This window comes from Sylvia atricapilla, chromosome 2 (assembly GCF_009819655.1).
Source record: "Sylvia atricapilla isolate bSylAtr1 chromosome 2, bSylAtr1.pri, whole genome shotgun sequence".
Taxonomy (NCBI): Eukaryota; Metazoa; Chordata; class Aves; order Passeriformes; family Sylviidae; genus Sylvia; species Sylvia atricapilla.
The window spans coordinates 24676722-24690836 of NC_089141.1; the positions used below are offsets into that span (position 1 = coordinate 24676722).

The following is a 14115-nucleotide window of genomic DNA, read 5'->3' on the forward strand; positions in this document are numbered from 1 at the left end:
TGGTCTAGCATTCAACTATTGCAAAGAACCACAGAATTCAAATATAAAGCAATATTTCACCTTAAAAACATGCCACAGTTTCTGGAAAGGATGTAAATTTTCTCAGATTGATGATGGAAAAAAATAGGAAACTAAAAGAAGCCATGTGATTGGCATTCATTTCCATATGTTGATGAAGATTTTACAAAACATTCTTCTGGAGGCTTTTGTTTGGGGTTTTGTTGTTGTTGTGGTTGGCTTTGGCAGTTGCTGGTTGGTGGTTGGTTGGTTGGTTGGTTGGTTGGTTCTATGTGTAGTGTCGTCTTGCATCAGCATTTGCCATTTCTGAAAGAATGGTGCTCAGGGGTTTCAAAACCCAATGTTTTCATGCAATTCTTGAGCTTGAAAAGATTGTTGAAGTTCTTAAAAACCTTTTGGGGAGGCTGTACTTTAATACTGCAGGGCAGAAAAATCAACTTGTCAAATATCACTTCAGAAAGACAAAGGCCGGAAAGATTTTTTCAGTGAGATTCACCCAAATCTTGTTAATGTATTAATTTACCACATGCCTCAGCTTTCTGTGTTTTAAAAAACCAAAAACACATTATTTTTTCACATCTTATATCGTGTTATGGAAAATTTAATAGGGCACTTGATCTGTAGGATCAATGAGAGCCATAAGGTAATCCTGGAAAGTGTCATGCAACCTAGCTAAAATGAAGACTGTCTTAGTTATAAAAAGAAATCAAGCATTTGGGGCTTTTTGTCTTTAGCACAGGTTAGCTAAACCATCAATGAAAAGCAAAAATGCCAAACATAGATTTGTTCATTGATTCCAAGAAGTGACAGGTTTGATTTGATAGTTTTGTGAGACTGTACAATCTTCTGAAACAAAATAAAAATTCACATGATCCTTAAATTCTCTTTTTGATAGACATGTAAGCCTTCTAGTGGAGTGGAGCCAAAGGGACTTCCTCAGTCTGGTTCCCTCAGTTGCACACCAGAGAACTCATATACCTCCCTTTCTTTAATGAGCAAGCTGACGATGTTTTGCCTTAAGGTTTGATGGTCCCCTTAGAATCCCACTAAGGAAGGCACTCAAGGCCCTGTAAGTTAGCATTCAAAATGCTGTCTTTTAGAACTAATACTACAAAGAATGGCAGGAGACAAAGAGTACACAGGTACTCTTGCATCCCTGTAGATGCTGGGAGCCCTGAGTTGGGCATTGTCACACAGACCTTCAGTCAGCAGATAACCCATCCTTGGAAAGTGGCACCCCATTTTTGTCAGCCAAGTTATTGCAGAGTTTTCTTGTAAGGAGACAGCTGTGTGCATTACTATCTATTACTACTATCAAACAGAGAGGACATAAACACTAAAACTTCTTTCTGCACTGTTGGTGCAACCCCCAGGTGGGAGCTGCCGGGCTTCTCAGTGAGAACAAGGTGGCTGTGTTCATCCAGCTTCCAAGGGGTACGTGCAGCTCCGCACAGCCTGGAGACCGCGCTGCACATGCGGCCCCTGGCGCCTACTTGGTGTCACTTGTGTGTGGATCACCCACATGCAACAGCCCCCCACCCAGGGCCTTACACTGTTATAGAACTACTCACGCTGAAATCCACTGTTTGCTCTTCAGGAAAATCGTTCCTTCTCAGTTTCATTCTTCTGATGGAAAGAAACCTTGCAGCTTCAAGACTAAATGTATTTTTATGCCTCTTTTCTTCCCGTTTGTCATGATCTTCTGGTATCCACACTGTCATACATTTTAAATATTTTGTCTCTCCTTTGCAGAGAAACAGCTCATTCATACACATTCACAACCTGTGGTTTTGTTGTATGGGGGGTTTGTTTGTTTGGGGGAGTTGGTGGTTTGTTTATTTGCTTTGTTTTTCAAAAAACAAAGCATCAAGATTCTGTGTTCTCCTTTATAATTTTTGTCTTCATTAGCTTGTCTTTTCTTTGGGCTTTTTTTCCTCATATCAATTCTTTTGAGCTGATGATTCATCAATGGAAACACATTTTAGATAGGGTCCCATCTGTGCTGTGACCATGACAATGCATTTTCATTTGTAATCTCTGCAGAAATATGTTTACTGATGCATGCAAAAATGGCATCTTCCTTTTATGTGGCTTCATCTTACCACTGTTTGTGGTCTTGCTGTGATGACTAATACGCCCATTACACTTCTTCCCTGATGTATATCTAGCTGGCAGGGAATGTGCTGCTTTTCAGTGCAAGCCTTTAATAGTGGAAGCCAAGCAAGACAAGCAAAATTGAATTATCTTTTTCTATCACTTCTGTATCATGAACTCTAACCCTAACGTGGAAGTTCTTTGAAATTTGAGGCTGTGCCCTTTGCATTTTTAATTTAATTTTTATTCCTTATACTTTACTCATGTAGATTGTCTTTCCTCTGTAATATTGTGTCTTTAGAGGTTTCAGTAGTATTAGTACCAAGATCAGTTGTGAAGTTACAACAGCTGTAAACTAATTCTTGAGATATCTTTCAAATATCCAATAAAAAATTTCCTGTTTTCAGTAAAACCCAGTGTAAAATAGACATTAAAATTAGAATTTTATAGTGATTTTTTACAAGTGCTGTATTGAGCATATTGACATATGCTGTATTTCCTATAATTTGAATATTCTGGAATAGCCTACCTTTGGTGAACCTACCTTCCATATTTTACTATAACTTTCAAAATTTTTTCCTTTTGAAGGAAAAAATATTTTGAAGGACTCCAAACCTTGGTTAGTGTTTATTTTTAAGTATAGGTGAGTAAGGAGTGATAACGTTACAGTCAGAACATCAGACATAACAACATGGCCTAATTTTATCAGGTTTAGTTTTTTTATGCTTACCATCTTGAGTGGGATTTGTAATGTAATCTGAGAGTTGGTGCCATTGCAGAAGAAGTGCTACAAGAGCTTAAGATGGCTATTCCGAAACCAGTTTAGTTTCTTTATGTTTAAATTACGTGAGGGTAAATGTTACTCTAAACTAAGATCACAGAAGCCCTGGTCAAATTATTCATTCTAAAATATTAGAAGGATCTCTGTTTATATCCAGATCCAAAGTTGAATTTAGGAATGTCTGTTCTTTCTGAATGGTGGCTTTTACAGTCTTTCCCCAAAGTAATTTTTAGTCTTTCAGAATTCTGCCAATATTATTATCATCAGTTTCATTTGAATTTGAAAGTCCTTAAATGCATTATGCCACAGTATCTGCTTTTTTATATGTTTGTTAAATTACTTCTCTGAGGGCAAAATGCCTAATATGCTACATCTGACTTACTCTTAGAGCTAGCAGCTGTCTTCAATAGCAGAAGGGCAAGAAGCCCTCGAAAGATAACTTGCAACCAATCACTTAACACATGCACACACGAAACCATCATGGCCCATAGAGCTGCTGGAGAAAATGTGTAGCTGACACAATTACCTGAGGACTTAACAACAGTACAGGGCCCTCTGACCTGATAAACCCCACTTTTCCAGTCTACGTCTTTCTTTGGGTGTCTGGCTGTTGTGTTGTTTCTCTGAGGAAAAAAGCATCTCTTCAAAATTCCATTTGAAGAACAAATTCCATTCAATTCATTCCGTTTCAAATTCTGTTCAATTCCATTTTGAAGAACATCTTTGCAAAGTTTTGGTTTTTTTTCCTTAATAGGGAAGAAAAACATGTCCTGGTTTATTTAAATTTTGTGTCACCTGGCCACATGTGATTATTTGCCTGGGTTTCTTCCTTCTGGAAAAAAAATCCCTCAACAGGAGTCATAATGTTGCTATATGCTGTCAAACCTTTCATTGTATGCTGAACAGTGTGCTGTTTGTTTCTAAATTCTTTGTAAAAAATAAAGCACGTTTGTGAGTAGATTTATGCATTTTTTGAGAAAATACAGGGTAACATGTTATGTTGTTTTCACATAGCAGCTATGTTGCCAAATTGCTCTGAGGCCAGGTTTGGATAGCAACATTTAAATATATATTCACAGCTATGCATTTAACAACTGTTTCATGGTCTCAGTCATAACAAATGAGAGGCCCAATACTGCAATATAAACATGCATCATATTAGACAACAGGGGGAAAAAAAAGGCTTTTAAAATGTATGCAAGTTCAGACAGCATAAACAGTCCAGATTATCAGTTGGAATTTTCTTGTTACAATTATAATATAGATATGGGAATTATACGTTTTTGTCTTTCGAAGTTTTCAAATTACAATTTTGAGACATCTTTCAGAGTTCTGTTCAGGTCTTTCCTTTGACCTTTGTTATATTAGATTTCCAGTCATTTCTTAGAGCAATGAAGAACATGCACCCATTCGGTTGCAGAAAGTAATTTGGTGTTGGAAACCACACCACCTCTTTCTTGCCCAGACACATGTCAGCTTCGAGCAAGAACTCAATGCAATGATTTAGGATTACTTTTCCTTCTGTCACAATAAACTCTGGGCATTATTCCAGTAAATCAGAAATAGAGCTAGTAATGTCAGTGTTGAGATTATATCATTAAACAGTACATGAGCAGGAAGAGAAGAGAGACTACAGATTGCAGAAAAACAAGGACCATTAATCACAGAGTCCCTGTCTACTGAAGCGCAACAAATGAGAACAGCTGGTCTCCAATAAGTCTACATGATTTTAATTGATGGAAGCTGTTAAGGAAAAAAAGCATGCATACAAAGAAAAAGCATACACATGTAAATTATTTTTTCTTTGAAGTCAATTTCAGTATTTCAGTCTCATCCTGATTTTAGCATGTCATTCAAAATTACTTGATTGATATTGATATGAAATTGGGTTTAAACTTATTTTAGTAAGAATGTATGATAAACACAGATTTATGTATACTGCAGCTAGCAGAGGGTGAAATACTAACATATCTTTGGTTTACTTTTCTAACAGCTCTGTGAAGTCAAGCTGTTAAACAAAAGACAAGTTTCAACCTTTCATCTTTGAGCTAGGTCTCAATTAACTTTTTTGGAACTAGGAGACTGGCAACCAAAAACTGCATTTTTGATTTATTTTGTATTCAGTGTTGGGTTGAAGGGATGAGAAAACCCTAAACTTAGGTGTTTGGGATTTTTTAATGCAGATGCTACAAAATCAATGAGATAAACACATCAAAACCTTTCTCTTTTGAGACCATCATCCTCCTGTTCCAGCCTTTGTTATTTGGCTTTCTTTCATTGCTAAGAACTTAGTAGCTCTTACTGTGCTCTGTACTGCCCATCACTGTCAAAGTGTTTGGTATTACAACCCCATTTTTACTTAACCTTCAGAGAAATTTATGAAGGACAAGTGAAGTATTACAAATATGAAATAGTGATTTCACAAGCCAGTAGACAAGAGAAAATCATGTACATTGTCTTTCCCCTGAAGATGAGAGCAAGAGTCTGTTCTCCAACCCTGTTTCATTAATTTTCTCGCCTCACTGCTTTTGTGGAACTTTTATTCTCATTTTTGTCGTATAATGACCTTGAGTCAGCATCAGAAACAAATTAGAAGTCAATGGAAAGTATGCTGGTTTCCTCCAGCGTCTTTTTGTATTTAAAGAAGCGCATTTTCCATGCAATTTCCTTATCTCTTTCTCTTGGTACCAAGTGTTCGTGTTACACCTGTTCCATCCATAGCATTATTGTTGTGTAATACTAAAGATCTATCAGGGAGAAAGTGTCACTGTCACTGTCAGTGATCCTGCTCCTACCGGTAAGACACTCCAATGAATTTACAGTCAAAACCATAAAAGGGAGTTGACAAAAGAGAGTGTCTCTTTGCTGTGCATTTGCCCAAGAGGAAGGAAGGTAATTTTCTGTCATTCTGAAAATGAAACAAAGTCTCTGTAGCACAGGCTACAAAACTGTACGTCCCCTTGCACACTGGGATTTCAAGAATAACTTCTAAGTTGTTCTTGAGCTCCGATAATGCCCATAACTTGCTGCAGTGCTATGCAGATAGCCTTGGAGTTGCTGAGGGTGGGAATTGCAATGCCTGTATCTTATAGGACGTTATAGTGCAGCTGTCTTTCTGTATGTGTTATGACATGCTGGACAGGCCAGGGTGACCTTCTGTAGAGTTGTAAGGTTAGTTATAAGAAATTAACCTGGGAAAACCTAAAAGTCCTGTGGCGTGCTGTAGACTTTGACTGTCCTTGTAAAGAGTTCTTAATATCCTCGTAAAACTTATCTAAATACATAAATTAACTCTTCATTCAGGGGAGATCTCTGGATTTACTAATTTAATCAAATGGAATGCATCTGATGTATTTCTGAGCATGCTTTTTCTGATTTGGTCTAGGTTCCTTTGAGTTAACTGCTTGTAAATAATTTATGTTGACACACATTACAAATGTTCATATAGTTGCTACATGGATGTTTTTTGTGGTTAACATAAGCATTTCTTTAAAACAAGTATTTTTTAAATGCTGTAAGCTGTTAACTACAGTTGTGATTGCAAAGTCATTTGAAATAGTAAGCTCACAAGTCAAGAATAGGCCTAACTTCAGGCTTTTAGGGTTATCCCCCTTCCAGATGGTTTACACAAAGTTCTGGCTTTTGAAGAAACAGAGGAACAGCCTACTTTTATTCTCAATTGTTTTAACAGAAACAAAGGGAAATAAGAAACATAATATTTTATTAATAGTGCTTTACCTTGAACATCATATTTTCATTTTTAACACTTTAAAGGAATTATGAGCTATTAATGATCATTCCCAATTTCTGAAAAAAGAATGCTTCAGAATGTGTCAATAGATCCAATGGGAAAAAAAAGGGACAAACAAAAATATCCTGAGAAAGAAATGGTTTTCCAGCTGCAATTCTTTAAATTTGATGTATTTTTTTGTGCTTCTTGTATTTCTGTTTCATATTCTTGTAAGTTTCCTATATATAATATTTTGGGTAAGGGACACCATGAAAAATGCTTGTATCTCAAACACTTTGAAAACAGCAGTGGATCACCAGCCAGATGATGTATCTAAATAATTTTATGGAAAATAGATGCATAAGCTTTTTTTGCTTAGTCAAAATAAATAATTGTGTTAGATATCTCAGCAGTTTTTAAGCCTATTGGCCTTAAATGAAACACTAAAGTGAAAATGTTTTTCTTAACATTTTCTTCTACATAGAATTGCAGAAATTGAAGTGGGAGTGGGGGGAGGAGGAGGTCTTAATTATATGTAAGATTTTCAAAATAGATAGAAGTATACTTTGCTTAGGATAATTGTACTGAAATTATAGTTTAGAGGTGAATCCTGATTTGTTGTACCTCAGCATTTGTAGAGAATTCTCCCATCACTGAAGCTCTTTAAATCAAGAGGTATCGTATAGTAATTGTTCTAGCTCAAGTGGTAGTTAATTTGAAGAAATCAGATAAATCAGTATTAAACAGAAGAGAGGAACCTCAAAGGTCATTTCTTACATTCCAATCCACAAATTATATTTTTTGCTGTTTTACAAGCAGCAGTAACTGTGATGAATACTTTTATCTAAACCTGTATAAAACAAAAACAAATAAAACTGCTCTGTGGATTGATTTGGGTAAGATGAATGGTCTGAGATACCAAACTTGAAGGAACATTGGGAAGTAGAAGTCTAGAAAGTAACTGTTACCACTGCCTTGACTCCATTTTTTCATTCATGTTTCTTTGTAAAGAACATGTATTAAATTGCCTCATGTAAAGCAATAATTTCACTGTCTTTCTTCAAAGCATTTATCTCTACAGATAGAAGGTGTAAGCTCAAGTAATGTCTTCAAGCGATCTACTGTCTGCAGGTTTTCAGTAGTTGTTGTTTGTTGTTATTCAGTCAGGAAATAGGCACAGTGGTATGTGAGCTAACTGATTACTTGTTTCACAGTTTTTAATTGTAAATGCTTTGTGACTTTCATATTGACTTAGAATGGTAGAACTTGTTGGTAGAGATGATTCACCGAGTAGTAATAACAGAGTAGTCACATTCAGCTCTGAATTTGGTGGAAAAATACAATTAAGTTCTAGCTCTTGCACTTTCTCATTAGATAGGGGCTCTTCAGATACCCAGTCCTGTCATCACCTTTATTTGCAGTGCATGCACTGTAGTCTTAAAAAACAGATATTTGAGTAGTCTGTGTAACACTCTGGAAAAAATCCAGAGACAGAACTGTTCATGCAGTATTTTGAGAATATAATTACCTTAATATTCCTCTTGTGTCCAGATATTCCTAATAACAGTGGGATTTATCCTATGTTGTGCTGTCATCAGGATGCAATGCAATTTGTGTTCAATGTGTTTTTAGCTCTACTTCACCTTCTTCTATGTAAGTAATTAAAACAGAACTTAAGACAGATCAAGTGATTTTAATTCAAAATAAAGGTTGACTGTTGCTAGCAGAAAATACATGTGAAAGAGAAGACTTTTCTTATTTAAAATGAACCAGGTTTTTAAAAAACAGGTTGACTAACAGTATCAACCTCAAAGGCATGTTTGGTCATTCACTTTCCACTAGGAACTGTATGTGCAGGGCTGCTAGAATTTTTGAAATTATCTTATATGGTATTTGGAGAATCTAGTGTGATAAGAGCAACTCACGTTGTGATTAGTATCACCAAGACCCTGAAAGGAAGGAACTCTCCAGATGTATTGAAATGCTCTATATTTTGTTTGACTCTTAGTCAGCCAGTTAGTAATTTAAAGTATTTCCTGTGCTCTTCCATTGGTTCCAGAGACTTCACATACTCTGCAAGTACGTTAATATGAGAGTTGGAGTTAAACATTGGAATTCATAATAATGAAATTTATCTTGGGTTTCTGCCTTGCTGGGGCCTCCTGGTATAACAACAACCCCCTGTAGCAGGGGAAATGTTACTACTATGCACAGACCCAGTTCACATTTATCTGGGGAACTGCAAACCATCTGCTGAAAACATACCACATTACGTGGATGGCAGACTGCATGAATTGCTGCTGTGTATGTTTTTTGCTTGTCTTAGAGTGCTGATGAGCTCCAAATTTATATATAGACTAGGAAAAAGATTAAATACCTCCAGAGACCAAACAGCTCATAATTTACATCCTTTGCCAGATCTGGAAACAACTCCTTTCTTCCATTGTCAGTAGTGTTAACTTGTGCTTCTGTTAGGGCACTTCAGGTTGGCTACAAATTACTTTGCATGAATGTGTCCTCTGTCCATTTTGAGACTTAAAGCAATAATCTATGCTTGAACATCCTCTGCTAAACTGGGAGAAAAGTAACCTTACACTTTCTGAGAATACTGGCTAGCCAGAAGCTATCTCGGTCCACTTTCAGCCACTGGAGAAGGAGGGGCACCAGATGAGTCTGGTGTGCTTTGTTTTGTTTTACTTTTGTTCAAAATTACCAAAAGACTAAGGGAATATGAGGAAAGAAAATAAATTGTGTGGAGAAAATTTATGCTTGCTGATGGAGGGAAAAGGGGACTGATACAAAGTCATGAAGCCCCCTCAGCAGCTGGAGTTTTTTTGTTGGAGTGAAGAAATCCTGCAGAAGTGAAGAAGGAAGGGAATAGCTTATGCAATGGTTTTCCCCTGTTGTGAATATCCATTGAAGTCTACCACACGGCACAGATTCCTCTCTAAATTAATCCTTTCAAAGAGGTCGCTTTGAAAGAGGACCTGACATAACATCAGCCAGTCATTGGCAAGTACCAGGGAGGATACCCAGTCTATCAGGTGCTAGTGCCAAAAGAACAACTCTTGGGGATGACCAGGGGAGGGAAATAGCATAAATTAGTGGGAAAGTACTGAAAGCACCAGAGGATGCTGGGGGAAAATCCCTGGAGTCAGGAAAAGAGCCATAATCACTGCAATGAAAAGGTAGACTTCTGGTAGCCAAACCATCTTAAGAAGGTGATCAACTTTCTCAGCAGCTGAATTCTTCCATGCTGGGCAATGCCCTGTAAATTTGTGTGTGAGACAGTGGCCGTCCCTTAGGAGTCACTGAGAGTAGAAGGCTGGGCCAGGACCCCCGGACTGGCGTGCCTTTGCAGCTACTGCCTTGCTTCCTGTCAGCTACTCATGTTCCCAGGTTAATGCTCCTTCTTGTTTATCACCCTTTTTTCCTGTCAATTTGTGAAATTTCCATAATTGATGAGAACCTGGACCCTGTAGTTTATTTTGGTTGGATTCTGAAAGGGAGTTCAGACTAATGTTTGTTTTCTTTAAGAACTTAAGAAACTGAACTCTGACAGTCAGTGTCTGGGTTATAAGGAATACACGTTCTATGCTTGTTCATATTTAAAAGTATCTGTATGAAGAGAAAAGCCATAATATAAATTTAATTGCAGTTTTGATGTCTGTGAATGAGCAACTAAATAATTAAATTGGAATAGCTGTTTCTCATTTTGACAAAAATGCAATTTACTCTCCACCCTTCAGTAGGTCTCCTCACTCAAAACCAGGAATAGCATTCCAAGAAAAGTTTTCTAGTAAAAATAGAAAACAAAAATGAAAAAGCAGAGGCAGAAAGAAGCATTCTAAAAATATCTTTTCTGTTTCTTAGAGAAGTACAATTAACATAAGAAAGATGATTTTAAACAATCTGAGAGTTTTTGCTAATACTTTAGAGATTGTAGCATTCTAAATTATTTGTAGTATTGTAGTACTCTACTACTATGCAGTGAGGTTTTGGCCATGGGTTGTTAGAATGTAGAGTGCTGCAATTTTTCCAAAAAAGCATACCTTTTCAAGATTTTGTAGGCAAATATTATTCCTTTCTGAAATAACGTTCAGTGTTTTTGACAATGCCTCTTTCGTTATTTCATTACTGAAAAATATGTTTAATTACTTACATAAGGTCTGTTTTAGGGCCTTAGCAAAATAGTTTTTCCTTACTAAATTCTGATTTAAGTGTTTGAGTTAGTGATTTTTGAAAATTTTTGATTTTTTAAAAAAATTACTATATCCTGCAGGATAGTTCTATATCTGTTTTGTCATTTAGAAAAAAATTATGCCATGTTTCAGACTGTTACAGCAGAATAGAAACACCTTTTTTGGTATCAATTCATCAGGTTTTTGCTATTCTTATGATCAATAAGATTCATGTTGTGGTTTGCTGCTAAGAATGTACAATATCCACATTTCTGGATCAGTTTCTGTTAAGTGATCAACATTGAGAAAGTCCTCAAGTTTCCATTTAATTCTGTTGCATGTTCTCTCACTCAGATTGACAATCTGATTAAACTTTGTCAGAAGCACTTCGTTACCGACATAATTCAGTACAACCCCTAACTTCTTAAGAAGAAAAATAGCCTTTCTTTCTTTCTGGCTTATTGACTTGTTTTTGTAATGGCATCAAAAGACATCTTAATTGCTTGTGGGATATATGACTAATAGAGTCATATAATAGAATACCTTTCATCCACACTGAAAACTACAGTGTGAGACTTCATTGTTTTCTCTTGAAGAAATCGTTATGTAATTTCAGTACTTACTGAGATGGAAGATGTTCATTAAAAATCTGAGGTCTTGCTTCAAAGCTTCCAAGCCTCAAAGTCAAGTTAATATTTTCTGTAGAAGTGAAAAGTCAATAATATATAAAGCAGTTTGAATTTAATTTACATAATGTAAATCAAACTGCTTCAGAGAAGTGCAGAGGTTTAGGAGAATATAAAAATCATATGGCTTTGTTTGGGTGAAGTCTAGTAATATGTTAAAATGCCTAATAATCCCTGTGCTCTAATAGGTTTGTTACTACCGGACTGTCTTTAACGGGAGTGCTATTTTCTTAAAAGCTCTCATATTATAAAGGTTTCATAATGACATTCATACATTCATAATGTTTTATAACAGTTTGGGTAAACAATAAAGTCTCACTAGGGTAGTTTTCTTTATGGAAGGAAGAACATGCAGGATACTTTCTGGACCTGGCTGTCCCATAAATACTTGGCAGAACAAAATTAATTATTTAAGAAGAAGTAGCTGAGCTTAAGAAAAACAGGCAGGCTGTGGTGCTTTTTTTTTTCATTCTTTAGCAATACCTAATTCTCTTTTGGTCTTTCCTATTGTGCATCCAGGCTTAGTAGTTGACTGGTTCTGGGATTTCACATAGGCCAGCAAGATACTAAATCTAGTAACTTATGGCTTAACTGCTTATTAGTAGTTACTACATTTGTTGATTTTTTCTCTTGCTGTAGGTACCTTGTTCTAAAGCATTATGTTACTTGAAATTTTAAACCTAGGTAGGCAAATGGAGGATATGCAATATCTAGGAATGCAGACACTCACTTTGCCCTTTGGTTGTTGTGGCAGTGTGTCCTAGAGATTATGACATGGAAGCAAATCTCAAAAAGGATGAAAAGCAGCCCAAAGGAACCTCAAACAGTGTGGGAGGTGATGTTGAAACGTATCCATAATCAAAATATGGGATTTAATTCTTGCACATGGGAGATCGAGTTTTCTGCAGTACCCCATAGTGGCTTGTGATTAGATTTAACAGAGGACTGAAAAATAGTATTATTGTCCTAGGTAGACTTGAACCTGCTTAGTCTGATGACACTACTGCAAGAAGTTGGAAGTAGTAGCAGGTGTTGAAGTCTACCAGGGCTCACTTTGGAACTTAAGAATTTTTTGTCAGTCACTAGACGGCTATGTTTTTACACTTTCAATTCAAAATTATCTTCCCTTCCTGTGATTTAACACTTTACCTAAACAAGTGTTGGGTGAGCTTCAAAATGAAATGATTAAGAGGGTTTTGTTAAGTAGAGAAGTTTTTTATGGGCTGGGACCTAACAAAGCACCCATGTGCTTTGCAGTGCAAGAAAGAAGAGTAGAGGTAGCACAGAAATGCAAGTAATGAAACAACAACAACAAAAAAATAGACTAAATATGAATTTAACCAGAAGTGAAGGAAATGATGCACCTGAGCAGAAAGCAAAATAATAGAGTTGTTTGATATAGAGGAAAAATATCAGGAAAGATGTGAAAAACAACTTCCATTCGAAACTATAAGCCACAAGGGTAAATGGTTCCTTGCACCTGTTAGAAGCAGAATAAAGCTCATAGCTTAAACTCCATCAAGGATTATGCAGGTGGCATAGATACCTTCTGCAGTTGTTTCTGTTGGATCTTTGATGGTTCTGACTGCACCCACAATATCAGTACTATGCAGCTGCTTGAAGGCATTTTAAGTTATGGATACTAAAATATAGCTCCCATTCTCAAAGCAATTCTCTTGAAAAACCTGGTGCTTTTTCCACTAAAGGCTCCAGAATTATTGCCAAAATTCCACAACATGGTAAAATTTAGTCCTGTACAGCTGGACAGAACAAAGATGGTCTCATATCTAGGTCTCGCTTTAATTAACAAAACAAGATTTCTGTGAAGGGAAAGCCTTATTCCGGGTTCCATGATTCACGATAATTTTCTCCATGAATTAAAATGTCAAGACTCCATATTTCAACTGTGTTCCATCACGGTGATGCATAAGTACAAAAAAAAGTAATTTTCCTCACTTGAATGAATTTAGCATTAACATGTACTGACAGTTTATTAGATACTTGGAAAACTACAGAACTATGCAAATACTGTGTATAATCTGTTTGGAACCTTTTTATTTGTTGAGAGTGCTTTATGGGGAACAATTACATAAAGTATATTTAATTTGTAAAAATTATTGAATAGTTCCTTTAAAGAGTGGCAAATGCTCTACTCAGAGGACTTTACTTGACTGAGAGAGCCAATTACTGAAGATTGCCAACACCCCTCTCACTCCTTTGTAATAAATTCATGAAAATTCCTCACCATAAGAATGAAAATTTTAAATATGTATGGTTTTAAATAATGTATGTACTTTTGTGCTGGTTGAAGGTGCTAAGAAAAAAAATCACATTTGTATAAAAGCCAGAAATAGCCTGTTTGTGGAACTGAGTGATAAATATAATAACATATGACAAAAAAAGAAAAATACCTGTTTTTTTCTCAAAATTTACAAGGTCTGTACCATAAGGTTGGATTCAGCTTCAGTCTCTGTAGGTAGCATGCACTCACTTACATTTTAATAGCAAATGTTTTCTCACTCATATAGATTTAGTTTTGTTTTAGTGTAGGTAATATCTATATAATAACCATAATATGAAAGTTACCTGATCATACTTACTTGTCATCTGTAACAACTTTTATGT

The 14115-nt window shown here is 36.1% G+C and overlaps 1 protein-coding gene across 1 annotated transcript in view; it reads left to right on the forward strand.

Moving 5' to 3' along the window:
- The window catches only part of STXBP5L (syntaxin binding protein 5L), a 180422-nt gene that overhangs the window by 72356 nt on the left and 93951 nt on the right, over positions 1-14115 (forward strand).